Source organism: Anguilla anguilla, chromosome 6 (assembly GCF_013347855.1).
Source record: "Anguilla anguilla isolate fAngAng1 chromosome 6, fAngAng1.pri, whole genome shotgun sequence".
NCBI classification, from domain to species: Eukaryota; Metazoa; Chordata; class Actinopteri; order Anguilliformes; family Anguillidae; genus Anguilla; species Anguilla anguilla.
The window spans coordinates 12,031,620-12,054,302 of NC_049206.1; the positions used below are offsets into that span (position 1 = coordinate 12,031,620).

Sequence of the window (22,683 nt, forward strand, 5' to 3'; positions counted from 1 at the left end):
GGAAAACACGCCCCCACTGGGCTGTGACATCACAAACTCTCCCTGGGGGAGAAGCAGGTAGATTTACTGTTGATACATTGATTAGAAAGTGGACCATAAGCCAGACTGAGTGGACTTGATTAGGAAAAACTGCTTCATCAGCGCTTCAGTCTCAGCTGTTGTACGTGGGGCTGACAATGATCTCCACCAAAAGGGTCACGTGTTAGGGCTATGCGAGGTACTCTCCTTTTTTACAACGTGCAAAACAACCATTCATTAACCCCCCCCTTCCCCCACCAAAAACAGAATAATAAATTGAACCTTAAAGCCTTAGACAATGGTGAATTTGAAAAGAAAAGGACAGGAGACACACAGCCGAAAGGACTGATCCAGGCGTGCTCAACAGAACGGTTAGCAGCGCCCGTGACTTAATTCCTCTTTTTACTTACCTGTCTGAGAGGCTGATCAAAAGGAGGGGTGGCGTCGGAGAAGATGACAGCTCTGCTTAATTATCTCTGTAGCTGGAGGGATTACGGGCAATCAGGGAGGGAGCAGGGTGTCCAAGGGGCGGCGGTGACGTGACAGCAGGCTTTGTGCGGCGGAGTCTTAACCACAAGGCCGAGCCGTGCCCTCCAGGCCCCGGCCCACATGAAAGCGTGTTCGGGGAAGCCCCCTTTTGGCCCTGACGCCCTCGAACGGGGGCGGGGGTTGGGTAACAGGAAATGGAAACGGAGCCGAGGGCGTGCGATCGTGGGAGCGTCGCGTGGCGCCGCTGCCCGAATCGGGGGCCGGCGGTCCCCTTTTCATAAATGTCTGTCAGGCCCCCCGAGGCTCGTCTGGGCCACTGGGTTCTGAATATCATCCATTTTAACATGCAAGTGAGAAAGCAGAAGAGGGAGAAGCTGGAGAATGACCGTTCAGTGACATTTGCTCATTCTGTAAGCATATTCAAATTCATTTGGCTCTTTTCCTGTACTGAAGAAGGGAATTTCTTAGCAATCGTGCTGTGCGATAATGAGTTTCTGACAATTCTCATCGTATTGCTGTGAAACGGTTGCTTGTTTAAGGGCTTAATGTTTGTGTTTGCTGAGGGGAGGAAAATATGGAAGCCAGTTGTGGTGGATAGTTGTTGACCAATGCAATAAGAGAAAATCAATCTTCAAGACTAAATCATTCTAGTTCCATATGTGTAAAATAAAATGTAAATCCGAGATACTAATAGAATGCTTGATGTGTGGTCTTCAAAGTTCTCTGATGAGAAATTAAAAAGTGGCTTTCGAAAACTGTAAATGGTTCTGTAAGTTGGGTAAATCTGAATAACAAAGTGGCTTACCAGGCTTTAAAAAAAACTGGATTCTGTAAATCTGTGATATACAGCCATTCGCAATACACACTAGCATATTTTTTATTTGAGCAGTGGTAAAATCTCATATTTGCAAGCTTGACACTTTGCTGCGTAGTTCTCTGTCAATTTGGCAGAGCACAGAAAACCTATCCTCTCCTCCAGAGCTCCTTCTGCCAGCCACTGCTTCTTTTCAGTCCACAGTCCATCGCCAGCTGAGCTGTTTTCTTTCTGTTGGTGAAGAATACTTAATGCACACTTGGTGCATTCAGATAGAATGGCCGTCAACTGACCAGAAGAGTCAATTATTCAACCAATTATGTGCCCCCCTGTGGGGCTGCCAGCCACTGTTGGCACTGGCACGTTTAGGACACGGTACCAGAGGTTTAGGAATATCTTCTTACAGAACCACCGTCCAAAACACAAGCCAGTTGGCAGGCCCATATTCCTCCATGACTGTAAACTGATCATTGTGGTTGTATTTGAACAGCTGTTAATATCACCAATTTCCTGGCTGAAGTGTACCTGACCAAGACCCATTCAGGGACAAGTAGTAATTATCCTACTTAAATTAAAACCCTTTGAGCACTTACTGATTACCAGCTCACAATAGACCAATATATCGCCATAGATCTGTGTAGTAAACAGTTCATCATACCGAATGCCTACGTTCACACAATCTGACTTCGGGAGAAAGAGGGGGAGCAGAGCACAGGAAATAAGAAGAATATCAGTTGCCCTCATCTCCTATCACGAGAAAAAAAATAATGAAACATTACGACTTTGCGGAACAGGAAGAATGAAACCAGGTGGGAGAGGGAATTGTGTCTGAAACGTTTGGTCTGACCCCCTTACCTCGTCCATCCACCCGAAAGCCTGCCTCATTATTCTAACGGCCCCTCTCTTTTCTTCTGTTGTATGGAGCCATCAGTAGCAATCTGCATGCCAATTATCGGCCAGACCCCCAGATGCCTACGCGGAAAATGATCTGCCAAGGAAAAAAAAAAAAGAAAAAAACCCTGACTCGTTCGCGGCAGCCTCGATCCCTCATTCGGTCCTCTATCTTTTTTCTGCTGTTCCCCCGAACCCTGCGCCCCCCCCCCCCCCCCCCTCCCACTCCCATTGTCCCTTTAACAGTGGTGACAGGGCTTTCTGGAAAATTAATCTACGGATAGTGAGGGAGAAATTATAAGTATAGCCATTCTGCGCCTGCACCGGGGGGCAGAGGAAACTAAGTTTATGATAATTGCACAGCGCAGGAGGTTCTGGACGCAAGGGGACCCGCTCTCTGAATGTTAGGCCGAGGACAAGTCAGAGTATCTTCAAATCCATTTCCAGAACTGTGCCCTTCCGAGTGTACTGAGTGCCTGTTTTTTTTTCCCTCTCTCAGCATTTCCTCAAAATTACACATGACTGGGGTTCCTGAGCAGTTCGGCTGTAAAAGGCCTTCGCCACAAGCACTGCCTTGGCTTACGTATAGCCTACACACCACAGGTATGAAAATTAGCTATGCCATAAGTTAACTATGTTGTGGGACACAATTGTGCAGGAGGACAGAAGGAATGAACATTGGAAGTATAGCCATTGCTCCTGGTGACGTAAATGGAGAGCATTCGCCTCAGCCAGCCAGCTGCGCATTGCAAAGACCTTCATGTTTTTAGACAAACACAAAGCAATAAAAACTACAAAATATGAAAAGGGTGCGTGGGTGAACCATGGGTGACTCCTCCATAATTTCACAAAGCAAGCTTTTGAGCTTCGTTTGAAGATCAAAATGTGAAATTTTCACAGGAATCAGAACGACTCTAGAAAAGGCTATATTTGAACCCATCAGACCTGTTATGAATCGTACAGAGTTGGATGTGGTCAGATTCTTTGCTCTTATTATTTTTTGATGAGTCATTATAACATTGCACTCTCAACTATAGTTTGAAATTACTGAGCAGTAAGACGATAGAAGACAACAAAGAACCATGAAACAACTTTATAAGGAGCAAACAGTCAAGGGAGGGGAAAGTACAATGGTCCTTTCTTCACATCCCCTGATCCATCTGATTGAGATCTTCCCACCAGGAGGAAGACTCAGGTCTCTATCCTTTAAAACAAGGAGAGCACTCAACAGCTTTGTTCCAACACTACCCTCATTAATAACATTGGATCCCTTAATTTTAATGTTTAATTTAATATTCTGATTAAGCGTGTTCAAATATATTTTAGTGTTTCTTGATTTTGAGCAATTTATGCAAGTTTTGTATGAATGATGTATGAAAGTTCTTACTAGCATTACCTTAATAGAATTCTTCATTCCGCATTTGTAATAATAGTAATGTAATTAAGGAACAAGGTTAAATTTCTTGTATGCTGGCTACTTAACCTGAAGTTCCCCCTGGGAAAAATGTATTCCATTCTATTCTAAATTGAGTTGCTCTGGGGAAATAAATAAAGGTGATGCTTTCTTTATTTACAAAATAACTTGGTTGGATTTCCTATGACTTCCAGATTTCCTTGACACTCTGACTCTAAGATTTGATTGTTGCAATCAATTGCGTCTGGGAAGCCAGAGGCAGTCAAAGTGTCACGCGTATCATACTGTGTCCTCATTTTTCTCCAGAGCACAACGGTGAGTAAATCAGCAGATTGCTTTTCTGAACAACACTAAACAACAATTGTAGCTTTGCTCTTGAAATCCGCAAGGAGCAAAGTTTAGAGGAGATAATTAAGTTGAATGAAATAACATTCAGGACTACCCACTTTCATTAGTTTAAAACCATGATGTGATAGTCTTCCACTATTTCAGCTTTTGAACAATGGAGTGAGTTGAATGTGGCCTGGTAGGTATATTTGTGACAAGCTGCAAATTGCAAAACCCAAATACTGAAAGGTCAATGTTTTTACTGGAACAGTTATTCTACAGCACACAAAGAAGATGGATGGGAGAGAAGAGGACATCTTGCACAATGACACACAAAACAATTCAATATGCAACAAAATCTCACCCCACAGTAAAATAACCCAACATGTGTATAAATCCCACAAATATTAATAGCCTGGGACAATCACACACAGGTGAAACAATATCAAAATTGAAACATATAAACATATAAAACATATGAAACAAAAACTGTTCATTAAATAGTATTAATATTAATTTCACTCATTCACGCATTCATTTTCGTCAGTTACGCAGAAAAAAATCCATGTTTTATTGAAAATGAAGGGGAGAGGCAGGTTGAAAGACAGTATGGATTTTCTTTTCATTTCACTGTATATTTGTCAAAGGCACTGTGTAGTGTTGTTACTATACTGTTATAATGAATATGGTTGTCCAATAGGAAGAAAATCTATGGCAATCGCTTGGCTTTTCCCAAATTTCCAAGAAGCACAATGCAGAATGAATTGCAAAGAATAACGTATTTGTTTCCCATGTGTTCATTCCACCATTTTTCTATACTTCACTATCAACCTCCATTCTTGACTACTTATCCGTAAGGTTAAATTTATTTTTTGAATCTACTGCCAGCTGTCTATATACCTAAGTTTACAGTTGTGTACATAGTGGCCAAAAATTATTAAACAAATCTTTGACATTGATTTAGATTCATTTTTCTCCTTCTTTCAGACACTTTTGGTCCAGACCTGGTCTCAGAGGAGCACTGGTTCCAGAAAAAAAAGCAAATTAAAACATGTCCACTAATGTGTCAGCTGGTAATGAAATAAGAATCTGACACTTGTATTGAAATGCAAAAAAGGTGTCCCCCTTGTTACCCTGGCAATTTATCATAAAAGCGGATGCATTTCTATTTAATATACATGAGGCACCCTGAACTATTTCCAGGTTCATTTTTTATAACAAACCATTTGGAATGTATGCACAAAAGGGTTATTTTTTCTTGCACCAATACATTGCCTGAAGAATTATAAATCTAGGGCTCAGGCTAAATTTATTTTTAGCCCTTCAAGTCTGTGTGTTCAGGTAGGCTATTGAGAGGGACATCTGAGTTCAAACCTAAAATTAATCTGTGCTAGCAAAGCATTTAGTCATCTGATATTACTATTAGGTTTGATCTAGCTGATATTTCAGAACCACAGACCATAACTCATTAAATTCCTTTACCCTTCTAGTTTTAAGGCAACAATTTATGATGACTATTATGATGTATAATTACTATTAATGAGATGTCTCATTTGACCTCTGATTCAATGTCTTTTTGATCAATCTTGGAAGGCCTTGGGGAATTGTACTCCACCTTGTTTTTAAGTGTGAACTAGTAGCTGTCATAGTTACTGAGACTTATGCTCCTTTGTGAGGCTTCATTTAGATGAAACATTTGCCAAGGAAGGCAAAGTGTCCTTTTATTAGTCATTCCCCTGGGATTGGTATGTCAGTGCTAGTATTTGCACAGAGTGGTATCAATAAGTGATGACGGTTGATGCAAGAATCTCAACGTGAAATTTGATCACAGCCATGAAGCGCATAAATAGCAGTTTATTCTGTAGTTGAAAAGCCAAAAGGAACATATTGAGTGCCTTGAACCATCTGTGTAAAGATAAAGGGTCTGGCTTCATAAACCTGCGTGACACAATGACACAAAAATGTGACACATAAATTTAGGCCCGCGCAAGTAAGTGCGAGAGGATCTGTGAAGGATGCAACCTTGAGATCAAATGGATGCTTTTAATCGGAGCGCGCGCAGAGGACACAGAGCAGCGCGCGTGCAGTTAATCACGCTCGGGCCGCGGCCGTGGAGCTGACACGGTCACGCCCGGGGAGTCTGCAGGCCAATGCGTCCCTTCCGCGCAGGAGGGGAAAGCACACCCTCAGCATGGGGACAGGGAATGTTTCACCTTATACGCGTGAACAGAGAGTCTAACCCCCCCCCCCCCCCCCCCCCCCGCCTCCCGTCTCCCTCCAGAAGCTGTGGAGATGGATGGCTCCTGATTGTGTCTGCTCTTCATTAACGGGAGGCCCGTGACAGGAGAGCACTTTCATTTTCCGCGCAGGAGTCAATGCTGATTAAAATGTCCATACCGCATTCTGATTTACAATTTACGGCGCGGGCTTCTCAATTAAAGCGCCCGGGCCAAATGAATGGAGGCGGGCAGAATGGCAGCTGACAGGACTGCAAGCGCTCCCGGTCAGAATTGATTCTCCTGACTATTAGGAGTAATTTGATTCATGTTAACTCAGCCTTAAGGGCCCCGCGTAGAGCACGCTGTGGGCTGCCCACCCTTTTCTCTCTCTCTCTGTCTCCCTCCTATCTTTCTCCTATCTCTCTCTCTCTCTCTGTCTGACACATTTATTTATCAAGGACGCTATCTTCAGAAGTTGATGATGACCATATTATGAAGCAACACGACAAGAGAGTGAGCTTTGCAAAAGAACTCACGATATGGGTAGCATAAAGCATACATAACACAACATTATTCATTGCTAAGATTCTGTCAATCTTCCGAAGCTGTAGTTGTTTATGACTTGATAAAGTTTTAGCTTTTCTAAAACACTTTTTTTTTCTGGGCTTACATTCATCCCATATTACACGCCTTTTCTCGTACCATGTGTTCCTAGCACTATAGCACTGTTTATGCCATTGAAAATCCATCCCATAATTAATCCATAAAAGCTGGTTACTCTGTTGTTTACACCATTCAAGGGTTCAGAATATAGTTAAAATGAGAAAAGCATAAAATATGGGGAAATAAGAATGGATATGAATTGAGGAATAAAATACGCTTGCCAACTTTATTGTGCGCTCTATCATTTCATCGGCGCTCAAACAATTTCTCTTCTCAATCCTATCCTTAATGCTTAAGACCAACACAAAGGAATGGAGGCGTATGGACGCATGGATAAGCCCTAAGGCTTGCGTATGCATTTATGAATACTGGGCATCGATACGCAGAGCCTCCCTCTACAGGGATATTGCGATCACTCCTGAATCCTGTATCCCTCAAGCACAACAATGCAAATAACACGCGCAGTTGTGTACTGAACAAAGCAAACACCGATGTCCCTGACGGTACATGTAGCGCTAACATTGAAGGAGAGGGAAGATCATTCCTGTGGATTTGGAGCAGAGACATGCAACTTCGGGGAACGGGAGTAGGTTATAGTCCAAATATTCACTGATGTACAATACTGACCTCCTGATGCAACAGATGTTCTCTGACTCACCCCATACCCCCCCCCTCCCAACCCAGTCCCCACCCATTTTCTCCTCTGTCCTTTATTCCTGTGAAGAGTACACTCATGTGATTTAAAAGGACATGTGACTGTCTTGAGACAGCATTTGGTGATAATGATACAGCTCAGAATAAATCACCGGTGATACTAACATGCATTGCGCAAGAGTATGATTTCATTTTAGGTCAGTAAACTGTGTTCAGAATATAACAGTATATTAAAGGGTTCACCACCCTTGTAGTGCCTTGTGATTGGTTAGAGGTCTCCTTGTCAGGTTCAGGGAATTGGCCTTAGGCAAAAAAACCCGGTTCCTGCTCTTCAGCTTGTCAGGGCAGCCCCAGGGCTTCTGGAGAACTTGGCCCTGTTGTGACTTAACATCCGATCTGAGATTAGACCCTTTCTGTCTTAATCCAGTCAAATAACAGCATTCCAGTTGTAACACTGTCTCAAACAATTACTGCCTGTATGGTGATCTCCTTCCTGACCTTCTTCTTCTTTTGTCAGGGAAGGTGGGGCAGCCTTCAGATTTAAGATGGAGAGAAAAGGTCAGCGTTCATAGTTCCCTCCCACTTATTTAACTCAGTCTTTATTGAATCAATTTGTTCTTTTGAAATAAAATAATTACTTTTACAAGATGCCTATAATGGCAGCATAGCAGCAAAAAAACAAAAAACAAAATAGCTATTTTATAATACCTGTCACACTTGTCCTTATAACTCTAATGGCTAAACTCTCATTAGAATCGGATTTTAGGAAACCATGTAACCAAACCAAACTGTAACTGCGTCTGAGCATAACAACTGCAGAACAGCAAATCATCACCTTTTCCCCCACTTCTACACAGTCTGAGAGAAATACAGTTAGGTTCCGGCTGGAGTTAATCTCAGGGCAAGTCAATGTGTCCACTCCATCTTATTTGCAGTCACTCTCCATGTTGATAAGTTAGTTGCTCAACCCCTCAGGAATCCCCCCGCCCCGCAGCCCCCCCCCCCCCACCCCCGCCCCCCGCCTCCAGTAAAGTGCAGAACTCAGCAATATTAAACTGATGGTTCGCCGTGCATGTTGAAATCCCAGATTTCTTATGGTGGGCTTATACCATTGTCTCGAATCTTCTTGCTGATTGGTTTGTTTTTGCCGCCCAAGGCCATATGTTTCGAAAAGACCTTTTTGCTGTTATTTAGTGGTGCATCCCGTCAGTTCTAAAGGCTGCTGTTCATTTGGCCAGCTCTCTGTAATATTTCAAGGCACGGTTGCAATTTGGCTCACATATTGCTCAAAAAGAGTAAATGTCGCACGCTTAATTGCCTCCGCTCAGCTTTGAACAGGGAAGATTACATTTTTTGGTGTCAGTGACGGCAAAGAGACGCCTGACATTTCCTCCAAGGCCCTGACAGAACACAGTTTGTACGTCTGTTCGCTTCTCCCTCCTTCCTCGGCCTCTGTGCTCCACTTTGTGTGCTCGACACACCGTACTGAGCACAACAAAAGGACTTCCCCGGACTAATTGGAAGGAAGTCAAAACGTCAGTGTGTCTCACTCAGGCTTTCGAAAGGGGCTTTTGAGCACTGTCAGGCAGCTGCACGCTTTGGCCACTAGTGGGCGATGCAGCCACGGAGTTAGGGTGGAGGCAGTCAGCTGATAAGGCTGAGCTTTCAGAAGGCTGCATCTGATAAAAGGGGGAAAGAAGCGCTCCATTGGGTGTGCAGATTCCAAAACATCTATTATCTGTTTCAATTCATTCCTGATTGCCAAATATTTTCAATGTCAAACCCCCCCCCCCACCCCACCCCCCACCCCCCCATCAGGGCTTCAGGCCCTTGCTTTTCCTTTGCCATCTGTGACCCAGTGTTTGTGTTTACTGTTTAAGGAGAGAGTGGGAGAGGAAACTGACTTATGCTTGCCTTCAGATCCAAGAAGATAGGAAGGAAAGACAGAGGTCTGGATTCAGCACAGATGTGTCCTAAACTTTGACTCACAATTAATTGCAAGTGTCTGTTTCTTCGTTCACTACAGCGATTTGGCACGGTTCAGCAATCACTAAAATTAACATGCCAAACCTTGTTAGTGAAGAGAAAACACAGTTGAGGACATGATGATTTAATCTAGGCCAAGAAATATTTAAAGTCATGTAAATGTGTACAAATCCATATCTATGATTCAAATGAGTGAAATAGTGGCTTTGGTTCTGTTTCTACTATATGCCATTTTGACACCGGTTCTACAGCATAATAATCTACTGGGGGAATTCTCAGTATTCTCTTCATTATTATTCAGTGATAATCTATTGTATTCTCTGCAATTATTTAAGCTTTAATTTCCGTCACACTGATGGATATAATGTAAATATAATAATGTCCTAATAATTCTGCATAAAATACATTGTATTCAGCATTTTATTTTTACTGAAGCTCTATTAATTTATTATTTATTTCAATTTCAATGTCTCCTTAACCATGCAAACTACACACACATACACACATTCACACACGCATGCACGCACAAAAGCACACATAGTTTCTGATAAATTGTTAATGAAATGATAAATTTTGCAATGGGTCAGGTTAATATGCGTTATGTTTTGCACGTATATCAGATGAATGGCATTCATTCCTTCCGCATAAGTTGGTTAAAGGAGCTTACATTCCTTAATAAATTAATTTATCCCACACAGCTTTCTGTTTACTAAACCAATGCATCTATCGAAATACCAAATGCTTGGTAGTTGAGGATGTAAAATTTTATATTTTTTTCAGGGAATTCAAGCACAAACCACAACTGCACGGAAAATATTGAGAGTGGTCTAATCTAAATCTCCCTGATCCCCTCCTCAACCCCCACAAATACTTTCAGGAACACACACACACACACACACACACACACACATAAAAAGCATACAGTTGGATAAATGTATATATTATAATATTTCTCTTGATGAACATGTATAAATGAAAGCTACAGTATATATGTGCTGGGCATTGACAATTATGCCTAAACAAATTTTCTCCAGTGAAAACAAATTATACAAAATTTTATTGTTTCATTTCAAAAAGACAAAAATATCAGTCTTGCCATCTGTGTTACAGTTAAGGTTTGGTTTCTGTTTGCTTCGCTCCATTCATTTACTCAACTGGCCTTAAGACATTAAAAAAGAGGGAAAAATGTTCCGGAGAAATTTGTCTAATGAGAATTCATTAAGAGCTCATTTCACCCCACTGCTTTACCACTAATCACCCATTCATTTAACACTGAGCACTTAGTTCTGGAATTAATAAAACTTAGAGATGGTTAATGACATTTGATTAGTCAGCTCCCTTGAGAACACTTAAAATGCAATTGTCAAATACAATTAGAGCCAATTCCATTCTAGAAAGCTGCTGTTTAACGATAACTAACCCCTCATTTGCCAGGGTAATTTATGTTGTAGTGCGCACCACAGCTGATGAAAACAGTTAAAGCACAAAACATGTAACTCTATTTAAGGAGCTCTTTCTTACATATACCACACATCATAGTTATTTACACAGTAGATTGGAGGCAGCAGCGGAAATCAGGGTGGAATCCTTGAGATATAGAGCAACAGTAGTATAACTGATGGAAGTCAGATAATGTAGTTGCATGGCTAGCCTAAATTAAAAAGCATCAGTTATTATTGTGTGAAATCAGTTGTTGTGCACGGGGTCCTTGATGTCGATCAGGTGACATACCTGTTCCGTCATCCTGTTTTCAGAGGTATGGTATCCTGGCGATTTTTTTTTTTTTTTTTTAACCGACAGAATTTTTTTTTTTTTTTCCCAGTGATGCAGTGATAGTTTAAATGTACACAGGATCAGGTAACCCTTTGGCTGTTGTGCCCTCTTTGATCATTTCCGCCCCCCGCGTTGGTTGCGTGATCTCTTTTAAAACGCGTGTGTGAGCTGCATTCCTTTCTTCGTGTGCCATGTTGCAAACAAGGTTGGTCGTCAAAGTCAATATCCATTTTGGATCTATAAGAGGAGGATCGGGTATCGGCCTCAGCTCTTCATCCATTGAGACTTCTGGCCTTGATTGATTGTTCAACCATTAGTACATTCCTCCCTCTTTGTAGTTCATTGTATTGCATCAATAATTTTCAAGCTTCATCTCCTTTTTTCCACCAGGAGTTCCACTGCCTTTCTCTGTCTTTCAGGGATTTGTCAAGCATTTTCTTTATTTCTTGTTTCGCGGTTATTGAATCATGAATTTTTGTTCAATTTTTATTGATTTGTCCAAATATTATGGGATTTCCATTTGCTTTTTTAAGCATGAACACATTTTTTAATCTGAAGCCTCTTGTAACTCAATTGTAAATGTACTGTAATATAAAAACAGGGTTGCAAAATGAGTGGCCCACTCCATTACAGTTACAAAGGAGCCGATTGGGTGTGACTCATAACGCTCAAACTAGGTAAACATGTGACCTACTTCTCAGTTAATCTGGGGTGCAAATCATTTAAAAATAACAGGAAGGGCTTCAACTCACCAGCAATAAGATAAATTAATTGACTTCTGTAATAATGCATACTACCTCAGAGGGAAACAAACATATGTTGTGGAACTGCGGCAATAAAATTATGCAAGTCACTTATCATTTAAGGTCCCAAATCAATCACTTGATGGGGATGTAGCTCTTGAAATGCCCATCAGTGAAAATTTGTGTTGGCTATCGTTTCACAACAAATAAATGAATAAATGATACTGTGTGACATCAGAGTATTCTTCCACCTGGCCTTCTCAGGGCTCCCAGGAAGAGCCTGATTGATTCATGGGACAAAGAAAGCCATCATTAGTGCCTGCCTGACCTTGCTAGATGTCTGTTATTCTGGATGCCTGTGAGAGTCTAACAGGCAAGTTGAACAGGTCAGTTGATGTTAATATTGGGGGCTTTGTGGGACATTAGCAGGAGATTGGTCATTTCATGCCACATTGATTTTTCTGCCATCTTCCTGATTTAACATTAATATTAATCTTTGTATTTTCTTAGGGATTATGGCCTTTTTTCTCACCCCTAGCTCTCTAAAATCATTGACTGACATTACCCAGAATGCTTTACTGGAAACGAAAATTCTCTTTTTATGGGATGTCTGGAAAAGAAATTTGAGAAGCACACCAAAATAAAGTTTCATATTCAAAATCTTGTGCTCTGCACTGGAGAATTTGTGTTCTTTTGTATTGAATTTAAATATGCTGAACATAGATTCAAATATAATGTCAAATATAATAAAATAAATGCAGATCATTTTCTGTCCATTGAAACAATCTACAAGTCCGGTGCAAAATCAGGCATTGCAGGTATTTACAGAGAGACAATCAAAATAAGTACACAAAGCTGACCACTTCACTGTGACAGCAGGCACATGACATAGGCTAAAATGACATATTCTTGGCAGGGGGTAATGGTCATATCACCCGTAGCAGTTTTTTCTGAATTAACAGAATGCTTCTGAACTTGTTAACAAAACCACATCCCAGAGACGCAGCTAAATGGTTTATGCTTTCTTAACCCCCTGTTGTTTTGTCAGAGGTCATGCATTCAGTCAGAGACCCTAGCCCTTCATTCCTGAGGCAGCTCACTGAGGTCTGGATGGCATCTAGCCCTTCACATTCACACTATAGCAATTGCAAAGTGTGCCTTTGAAGTGCTATGCTGATTCAGATTTTTCCATCTGAAACAATACGGCTGCCAGTGCAGTAAATTAAAAGCAGGATGAAATATGGAGCCAAGCGTGTTCCAAATGTATAATGCAAGATATCATAAAACTGTTATCGGCTGAAAAGAAGGCTGCAATATAAGTCAACATAAAATGCTGTAATTTGTGGCTCACTGTAAGGTAACGGCTAGAACGGGTACACCAGCATCTTTGAAGCTTTTGTTTTTGTTCCTGTCTATGCTTCTGTTCTGCTTGTATCTCTCAGCTGCAATACCATTTAAAAAATGGCCCTACACGACACCCCCCCCCCCACCCACCCACACACACACCACACACCACACAACACACACCACACACACCCAACACAAACACACATTGACACAGACACATACACACACACACACCAACATACACACAACACAAACACTCACTCGCACGAACAAACATAGACACAGACACGTACGCCTGCAGGCACACATACGCACAAACATACATGCACATATGCATGAACGTACACACACACATACACTCCCGCAACACAAATTTTAAATAATGTGGGAAATCAAAAACTATTTATCCAGCCTAGAAATGAGTGCAGTCAAAGCCATTTTTGTCAAGATTTATGGACATAGCCAAAAAAGAAAGATTTACACCACCTCACTCACAGTAAGATTAACAAGTTTTATGGTAGGTGTTGGAAAATAATTTAACCTTCCACATTTTTTTATTTTTATTTATTCAGAGCAGACAGTGGAAGAGCCTAAATGTGATACAATCATTTATTTATACATTTGTACACAAGGGACGAACAAATTTTAGCCCACCTGACAAATACATTTCATGAATGGCGTTACATTCCTTCCCTTAGTCGAAGGATAAACATTTAGTCATTTCTTTTGAGCTCAATTGAATACTTCATTGTCATAACCATCATTAAACAATGCATCTGTTTTTTGTTTTTTTGTTTTGTGAAAACTAGCTTGGTAAAATAAAGACTTGCTGGCTTGCCAGCTTGCTAGAAATAGATTACTTTCATTCAAAAAAGTCATAAAAGGTGACCATTAAAGTCAAGGAGGGGTAGGTGCAGAAAATGTGTTTTCATCTTATCACCTTTTGCTAAAGCATGTCATACATGGGTGTACTAATATTTTTCAAATTATCAGTGCTTTTGTGTTGAAGATATAAAGCCTAAGATTTCATAAATTAATACACACAGATGCCCCCATTAAATCAGCCTTGAGATAGGCAGTCAGGGTAGTCAGAGGCCTTATTTTATGCTGGTTTATTTTGTTTCTTTGTATATGGGCCTTAAGAAAAATTTTGGATATTGAAAAGGGGAAGAGAGTACAAATGTTCATTGAATACCCAGCTTTGACATATTAGTGATTATAAAAGGTTGTGCACATGACAAGAGAGGGAAAATATTTCTGTGTTCGTCTTCATGGTCATTGCAGTAGTCCATTGTTAAAAAAAATCTGTTCTCCATATCTTTTATCACAGTCAAATGTCTGTTCCCTGTCTCCTTGCTCTTGCAACAACAACCTGCACCTGGGAGGGCTTAATGGGCTCCTAATTATTGAAAAGAATCATGTCGCTTATCAAAAGAAGGAATACTGTTCTAATGTTAGAAAAGGTAATGTTCAATGGGTAAGCTGAATGATGTTATAACATTCATTCCTGGTCTCCTCCAAGAGGTTCTACATTAGTGAACCTTGGAATAATATCATACTGCTTAGCCTTGCTTTCAACAACCTCACAGAGTTTGATTTTGATCGGGCCTGAAATTTAAGCTGAAACTTGACTAAGGATTGAGGACCTTGTGTCCAAACCTGAATGGCTTGAGTGCTTTCACTGAACATCATCCAGTCTGGTTCAGTAGCTTCAATCCCTGTTCAGGTAAAGTAATTGTATGACTGCAGTGGGGAGTGTTTTGCCAGTCTTGAGAGCAGAATATTATTATTTTTGCTTTGTTTGTGGTAGTTAGCTATATGGTTGTTTGTTATTGCATGTGTTATTTTCTACTTCCTTTTTCTTCTGTTGTGTTGAAGATAGAAGTTTGGTCATCTCTAGTCAGGTCTGCTATATTGGTCTTTCTTTCTGTCTATCATCCCAACTTTTGACAAATAAAGTACACAAAATAAAGTTGAAACAAGCAAAGGAATATGTTTTTGAATGTTATGGTATATACAATAAAATGGCAGTTCTTAATTAGAATTAATTAATTAACTGCACAAATGAGAACACCTATAGTTTTCCCCACGTATATTGAGAATACCCCTTACAGTAAATTGTGATAATGAGGCATGCATTTCATTGGTACTTTAGAATATTTCAGTGCCCCCCCCCCCTTATTCCCAAATAAATTCTCCATATCAACCACTAACAAAAATAAAGATAACTTGTCAACAGCCGACAAAGAAACACAAAGAATACAAAACGATAATGAGCCGACATGTTATTACTTCGGAACACGTAAGCAGGAGAATGAGTCACTCACATCAAGCTGTCATTACGCGCTATTATGCATCAGTCCAGGCAGGGAGCCAGATGTCTCTGGGCTGAATCTTACCCTGAGAGAGAGGGAAGGGCAGCCACACACGAGAGGGCATGAGGGGGCAAGTGCGTGAGAAAGCATCATCTGCGGTGTGGATAACATCACGCTTCCACCCAGCAACCAAGCCCTTGCAATCATTTAATTCAACACAGTGCCGCCATTTTAATAATGGGAGAGCGGGAGAGGCTTTCACAAATGTGTCTGTACAGTAGAATATTCTGTGTTGAATCAACTCTTGCCGTGTACATATGGTCTCCATTGGACTTACACGTGCTTCTGTTAGAGCTGCATTGACACCGCACATTTTACTGTGTGGCATAACTCATGGAAGGACATGTACACACACCCTACCTGTCTGCCCAGTTTTACAACGGTGAAAACTAAAAAATAGTTATTCACTGAGAAACAGAAAGCAATGTTAGGTCATGACTTGGTTTACCATCTCTGTGCAGAGTGGATATTTCAATATCTATGATCTTTTTAACATTTGTGAAGTTTTGTTTAGGTAAATGGCTGAAATGACGTAATGCTCAGTGTTTCTATTCAGACCCATTTTCTGTCCAGGTTAGTTTGTCACCAACCTTTCATAATTTATATGATTATTATGAAAAACTTATAGCTGAGCACAAGGAGTTGCTCACCTCTTTTCTGGTTTCCTGTTGTAAACTGACCCGAGAACCAAGAATCAACCAAGAAGATGAATGTTATGGGATCTTACAAGGATATTGGGCCTGCTGTTGCCTGTCCCATATCTTTGCACATATTTCCCTAGACAAGCAACCCTAATCTTTTTTAAATCAACCTTTTGAATATCTCCGTAGTTTTTAGATGTAACAGTAATGGGATGAAACAAAAAAAATCAACTTAAATTGTTTCTCTTTGTTCCCTGAGAAGTTGAAAGAATTTGGTTGGGTTGATTAAGCATACCTTAAGCCATTGGTGCTTTTGATGTTCCAGCTCATAATTTCTTAATAACACTCCTAAACGTTACAGCCCCAGGCAATTTACTAGTAACAACATGTGCTTAAGCTCAACTCAAGAGCAAAATCGCAGCATTTACCAACCAGAGCAACAGTCAAAAAGCTCTTTCATGAGGTCACCCCCCCCCCACCCCACCCCCCCCGAGATCTATAGAGGTCCTCACTTTCTGGAATAACATTTTGCAGACAAATGTTATTGAAGAATGCCTGTCTATTCTTGACACACCCTATGACATGTCAGCAGTGGTTATTGTCAATGATCCTGTTATAGCAGAATTATTTATTCGCTGTTAATGGTAAGGCTGATATACTGTAACTAAAATCTTTACTTTTACCAGCCCAATTAATTGTGTTACCCAGCTAATTTTTGGACAGATGCTAAATGTGTACACTGTATTATAGCACATTACTTAGTATGACTTTGTGCAACTGTTTATTCCAAATCCAAAAGATTTCAGATGTCTTATTTCTGTCAAGTTGTACACAATTATATATGTTTTAAAAGCTGAAGAAACAAGTATGCTACTGTTTGGAGCCATCTGTGCTATAGACTCATAGAAGTTGTGCTTTGCCAGAGCTGTTTGTGACGAATCAATATGTGCAAGTCATGTAATGAAAAAAGCTAGATAATGATTATGATTGTTATGATTATTGACTATATTAATATTGGACAGAATGTGTAATGCAAAAACAGTAACATATGCTATGCAGTCCTATGTGGATTGAATATGTCACCTCATCCTGTTCAAAAGTCTGACTATGAGACAGAAAAAATAACATGCTGGTAAACATAGGCTGTACAAATTTTCAGGAAAAGCTGTAAGGTTCTTTCCAATTCACAATGACTATAATTATAAACATCTGCTTTTATTCATATGTTACTGATGTACTCAAAAATATGAAATTCTGTCAAAACCATTTTTCTCCATTTGTCTCCCATGTACAGCTCAATCACCCAGGACCACAAAATATGTGGAAAAGCCTTTTGCCAAATCCACTTGACAAAGGAGTCAAAGGACCCTAAGGTGAGAAAGCGAAGATAGAGGCTCAAACAGGAATCATCCCTTTGACTACCTGTCCAGCTATTTTCAGCAATGACTAGCGATTGAGCACGAACCAAGCCCACAGAAGTCTGTTCTGAATCAGACCCTCTTGAAGGTACAAGGGACCAGTCAGTGAGATATGGCACACAGGCGTTAATGAGAGGTAATATTTACTATGTGTGTTTTACAGGGTTTCCTTGAAGCTCTCTGACTCAAACCACGGCCTGGTCACCACCGCCACGGCTCAGATTTAATGCCTGAGTAAGTAATTGTATTTCTGCAGAAATGTCGTTGCATCGATTCAAAGTCAAAGCAATGCTGTAAGAAAGTCAAGTTGCCTGACTGCGTCTCTATGTTTCTCCTCCCCACATCCCACCCCTCATTTCCATGTAAAAGGCCCCCCAGACTTTTAGATCATTGGGTAATGAATTGCAGCTAAGGACAACTATTGAAGTCATCAAATTATATAACAATCAAAGTTATGAAATTGTATAAAGTTATGTTGCCGTTTAATACTTCCTCTGTGATGTCCTTCATTTTCTGATGGTGCATGCTTTCAACATGTACTCACCCACGCAATAATACATCTTTCTCAGGCTGTGACACGTAACACTCCTTTGAGAAGAACATACTGATCCATTTCGAATGATTATTTCTCACGGTGTACAATGTAAGTATTTATTGATGTTGTTAATGCAACAATTGAAGATGTTATTTTGCCTCGCGGTAAGCATTGTGTAGAACAATGAGGGAGTTTAATTGAGCCAACCACAGAAATGCAGTCATGGAGAACTTTCAACAACCTATTTTGCAAGCACCAATACATGTAAACACGTTTGGCAGTTTGTATTTGGATTTGTGTCACATTAAAAAAAATTTAAAAATTAAAACTGGATTGTATCCATTGAGCTGCAGTGCAACTGTGACATGCTGACAGCTGAAAATACTTTAAATCATGAATTGATTAGTACGTTTGCCTCAATTTTTGAGGCACCGACTGAGTAAATTAACCATTTTCGACATTTGTATTGTAAATGTTAGTAATGGAGAAACTGTTTCAAATCGTTCAAATGACTTTCTTTAAGTTTACTCTTTCAAATGACTGACACTGACACAAGTCTTTGCTAATACCCGTTGTAAATATTATGACACTTTTATATTCGCAACACAATCTTTGAGTGGCAAAGACAACTATAACTTGAATAATGATTGACTTGTGTTGATATACTGGCTAGGATTTGATTTAGTTTCACAAAAGGAGCTAAATGGAGTGTTTAGTATTAGAGATTAAATGCTTATTTTCCATAGCCTGTAGAAACTGGCACCAAATTATATGGACAGCTATGTAACTGATACTCATAAAAAGATATTTTCCCAACACAAATGGAATTTTTAATCTGGTTCCTCTACCTTACTGGAAACAAAGGAAGATTTATTCATACAATCGATGACTTGGGAGAAAGTATATTGAAAACGCGTTTGTCAAAAAAATGAAAAATTCTAAAAATTGCTTTACCACTTGTTAAAACCACAGCATCAGTTAGTTTTTTTGTAACAGATAACATTGTGCAAGAACAGACCATTTACCAGCAGTTATACAGATAAATAAAACAAAAGACAATGATTTCTCTGAGATCCCAAAAGGAAGAGTTGTGCCTGCATTTAGCAATAGAAACTCCAGCTCGATAATACATGGGCCTTTCAATGACCTTTCAAGGTTTGTGCTATTAGAGAGAGAATCAGGAGGCTCCTTCTTTAATAGTAAGAAATGTATACGTCAGACTTGCCCAGCTAAAGTAAATGTCCTTGGTGCAGTGACATTCCCCATTGGCCAGAATAATGGTGTTCCCTGTGTCCATGAATTCTGTGGGGCAATGCAGAATTCTCCATAATGTGACACTGGGAGAGAGGGCTTTGTTTGGCAGGGCATCCATATTTCATCACGTATTAATGATGCCAACAGTTGTCTGGAAGTGATATCTATTACTGCAGTATTACAGTATGAGTATTCCAAAGCACATCGCAACCTGCTGTTCTAGCCAAAGTTGACTTTAAAAATAGTTGTACTTCCAGCCCTTTGTTTAACCACACACCTTTCTCGGTATGATCTGTTTTGGCACCTGAAATGCTACTAATAATAAATGCACACAATGAGTGAGCAGGCAAATATTTAACATCAAAGACACCCCTATCTATGTGGCATGCAAACACTACATTCCTACAGTGAGTCTCAGAGCGCCTTTTAACGATTTCATGGAAGATTGCCACAGTGACAAGCCCTATAATAAACAAAATTAACAAACATTTCTGTAGGGCCCGTTCAAAGCAAAGAAAGCCAAATGTTTTCTCCCTAGATAAGCAGCCTATACCTCCCCTGTTCGCTCCTGATTAATTTAATCCAGTCAGAAGTGCATGCCAGTTTTTTGATTGAGTGAACCATTAGGCCCCTGGGGTACCCTTCCGATAAGTACCTTTACCTTTGACCTCCCAAGCTCAGTGCAGGCCTCTCTGCTCCCACTAATCTCATTTGGCCTTAGAAGTCACAAAGGCAAAAAGGAAAGCAGCTTCTACTTTCTTAAGTCTTCCGTTTGCTCTTCTGTGTTAGGTGGGGAGCACCATTTCCTAGTTGTACCTCCTGCATACTGGAAGGGTGAAAGGGCATTTCAGGACGCTACTATGCAGCCTTCGGCATGAATAGACCTTAGGCCTTTTCTCAGAGTTAACAAAGCTGGATGGCGTGGATTGTAAAATCAGTTGAACGAAACAGAAACAACATGGGCAAGGTGGAAGGTTTTGTTTCAAATGCATGAAAGGAATATGAAGGGGAAGGGGCTAAGGACTCAATGGGTAATTTAGTAGCTGTTTGCTTATCACCTTTAAACAGTAACCACCTAGAGCATGATTGTGTGTTCAAAGCAAGTACTGGAGCAACTTGAACATAGGTCTGTTATGAATGTAGGGGAATTTACAAAGGAAGCATATTTGCACAGTTCATATTATGTAATATTCGCATTGCAATCAATAATGACACTTTGCCTTCAACTTTTCAGAATTAATTAATGTAACTGTTAACTTTTCTTCTTAAACAGTGCTTTATTTTTTTTTTATTTTATCAAAGGCCCATTTCCTCTGGGTGTAATTACTAAATTACAATGACAATTACAATATGCATTATCAATATCAAAAAACAATATAGGATAAAAATCATTGACTGGTATGCACACATTTTATATTACAGAACACATATATTCTTGTAGGGGTTCCATGGAATGCCTCTTGAAAAAGCAGACACAATAAATCTGTGCAGCTAGAGAGTTCTTGGCATGTAAGTAGAAGGATGGAGATCAAAACTGAGTAAGAAAATTAAAATTTATTGAAAAATATTGCTGTCTTTCACAATTGAGACAGACACATGGACAGACAAATGTATGTTATCATTTAAAAATGTCCAATGCAAATTGATTTTTTACTGGCAGCCAGTGAATTGCTTGCAGTTTTCTGTATGCTAATCCTTTTTGTGATTATTGATGTAGCTATGAAAAGGCCTCTGAACCTGTTTCCAGATTTAATTACCCTCCTGTGAGCCAAGCAGGATGAAAAGGTTCATCTATAATTACTCACCTGAGAAGTGTAGGTGGTGCGAGTTCCTGTGGCTGTGAAACCACTTCCTGTCTGAAAAAAAATTCTAAAGCAGTGAATAGATATTTGATTCCTCCAAGAGCTAATTGCTTTGGGACCTTGATTGTATTGTAAGCCTCTTTTGGTGCATCTGCCTCATTCAAAGTCGCTCCATATCATAATATATGATTATATGAGCTAGTTCCTGCCTGCTCATTTCTCTTAAATAAGAGATTGAGAGGTGACAGGGACAGGATATGCTGCAGAAAGAGATGATATGTAAACTTTGTTTTACCCATGATAAATAAACTCCACGGAAATAACAATGTAGCAGTCTTCAATGGCTGATTCAGTGCCATACTGTGCTGACGTGAGTGCCCTGTACTTGTGAGGAGTCAAAGCCTTGAGATGAACACCATGCTCTGTAACTGCAAAGAGTCTATGTTGGGATTTTATGTAACATTTACGGAGGATAAAGAACATATAAGAATGAAGAGTGAATAATCACCATGTATTACAATCAGATATTTGTTTAAAGTGGTCATAAATCCTCTGAAATAGTAAATAACCTGTTTGGCTTTGTCCTTGTTCTATTTCCATTTTGCAGCTAGCTATAAAATGTGTCAAGCTATATTGTACATGGCTTTAGGTAATGAAATTCAAACAAAAACTTATGCATGGATTAAGTGTTTTGAGTCTTGCACATTGAAGAAGCAAATAAAAGGTTGATTTTGATTTTGAGTCTTTTATACATATAAATAAACCAATAAATAAAAATTCTCCACCTATTCAAGAATATATTTTTCTTTGAGAAAAATTTGGCATTGGCTACCATAAAAGTGAAATGCATGCTGGTACTCTTGTTTATAGCGCAGTGGTGAATGCTGAAATGGGGTCAGTTTTCTTTTTCTGTTGTCTGAGTACATGTGAGGTGGAATGTATGTGCACATGATGAGACCAGTTGTCTCTGTTATGCTGCCGCATACCGCATCTGCAAAGAAATATAATTTGTTTTGTTTTGTTTGTTTTTCATAATAGTAAAGGAATTTTTGTGGTAGATTTTAGGCCATGGCTCATCCACAGCCAGATCAACAGATGCAAACAGGTTAATTTTGCTTTTTCTGTCTCTTTATTTGGACTAAGCAATGTCCAGGATCGGGCCCTATGTAAAATATAAACTGCAATTTAGTCTTGTCCATGCCCCTGTGTGTTTGCATTCCACAACAACATTGTGCGTTTATAATCTGTGTTAAAACTATGAAAACGGAACCCTCTGACCATGTTATCAATGATGAAAGATCAACTCAGAATATTGTTTTG

General features: G+C 39.9%; 1 long non-coding RNA gene across 1 annotated transcript; it reads left to right on the plus strand.

Annotated features, from left to right (window-relative positions):
* Positions 1-17,646: 17,646 nt before the first annotated feature.
* Positions 17,647-18,198, plus strand: LOC118229518. The gene is made up of 3 exons (XR_004765686.1): positions 17,647-17,727; positions 17,936-18,006; positions 18,142-18,198. It is a non-coding gene; the product is annotated as an uncharacterized LOC118229518 (long non-coding RNA).
* The last annotated feature ends 4,485 nt before the right edge of the window (positions 18,199-22,683 follow it).